Source organism: Chrysochloris asiatica, unplaced genomic scaffold (genome assembly GCF_000296735.1).
Source record: "Chrysochloris asiatica unplaced genomic scaffold, ChrAsi1.0 scaffold00045, whole genome shotgun sequence".
Lineage (NCBI taxonomy): Eukaryota > Metazoa > Chordata > Mammalia > Afrosoricida > Chrysochloridae > Chrysochloris > Chrysochloris asiatica.
In genome coordinates this window covers 9,560,934-9,562,272 of record NW_006408563.1, presented here as the reverse complement: position 1 = coordinate 9,562,272, position 1,339 = coordinate 9,560,934, and the positions used below count along the sequence as shown (strand labels likewise).

Below are 1,339 nucleotides of genomic sequence, written 5' to 3'. Positions count from 1 at the left end.
AAGTATAAAATGATCACTGACCTAAACTTAAAAAGCAAAAACTTCAAAGTTTTTAAAAGAAAATACAAGAAACTCATTTATTGCAAAGATTTCTTTAAAAGAACATATACACAAAAATAAACTATAAAAGCATAAATAGATACTGATTCTTTATAAAATATAAACACTTTTTCTCTTTAAAAGACATCTCTAAAAAAATGAAAAGCAATCCATAGTATTGAAAAAAATATTCACAGTTCATTTCTCTGACAAGGGGCAGATATATAAAGACTCATAATTTAATAATAAGATGATAAATATCCAATTAAAAATGGGTAAAAGATTTCAGCATATAACTAAAATATGATGTAGAAATGGCCAATCATCACATGAAAAGATGCTCAATATCATCATGCATCAGGGTAACTCATTCTTGTATGTATTGTCTATGGTTGCTTTTCTGCTACAAGAGCAAAGCTGAATAGTTGCAAAGCAACAATAAAAATGAATGATGTGATACAAATAACAATGTAGCTAAAGCTCAAATATTTTGCTTTCCAAGACACAGATTCAATTTACATGAAATTCTATGTGCAGAAAGCAGACTGACAGTTGGAGCCAGAGACCGGGGCAAAATTTTCTAAATTTTTATTGTAATGGTAGTTATACTTTTCAAAACTCAAACTGCACACTTGAAGTGCACGTACTTTAGTGTATCTTAATAAGGATTGTTGTTGTTGCTATGTGCCATGGAGTCGGTTCCGACTCATAGCAACCCTGTACAGGGTTTCCGAGGCCATAAATCTTTACGGGAGCTGAAAGTCGCATCTTTCTCCCGCGGAACAGCTGGTAGTTTCGAACTGCTGACCTTGCGGTTCGCAGCCCGATTCATAACCACTACGCTACCAGAGCTCAATAAAAATGAAAAAAAAAACAAGTTTCAAGATTCAGAATAAACAGAAATGAGTTCTGTGCTTTTATATGTTATATAGCTGTTTTTGTAGCAGCACTCCATATTTAAATACATTAATACATCTTCAGCAAATATATAACTATTCCAAGAACGTGGGATAAAGTAGGATATGTTTAGCTAAAGCACCACAGGTCAGGTTTTGTAGCTAAATGAGTTTAAGTGATCAGAGTTTTTTTTATTTAGCCTTGCACATAAGGAGAGCTGATGGCGTAATGGGTAAGTGACTAACTGCTAATGAAAGGCCAGCAGTTTGAACCCACCAGCTGCTCCACTGGAGAAAGATCTGGTGATTTGCTCCTGCAAGATGGTTGTTGTTGTTAGGTGCCATCAAGTCGGTACCGACTCATAGCGACCTTATGCACAGCAGAACGAAACACTGCCCGATCC

General features: G+C 35.1%; 1 protein-coding gene across 1 annotated transcript in view; it reads right to left on the bottom strand.

Moving 5' to 3' along the window:
• Nucleotides 1-1,339, bottom strand: part of TRAK2 (trafficking protein, kinesin binding 2) — a 48,529-nt gene that overhangs the window by 46,097 nt on the left and 1,093 nt on the right. The window lies entirely within an intron of this gene.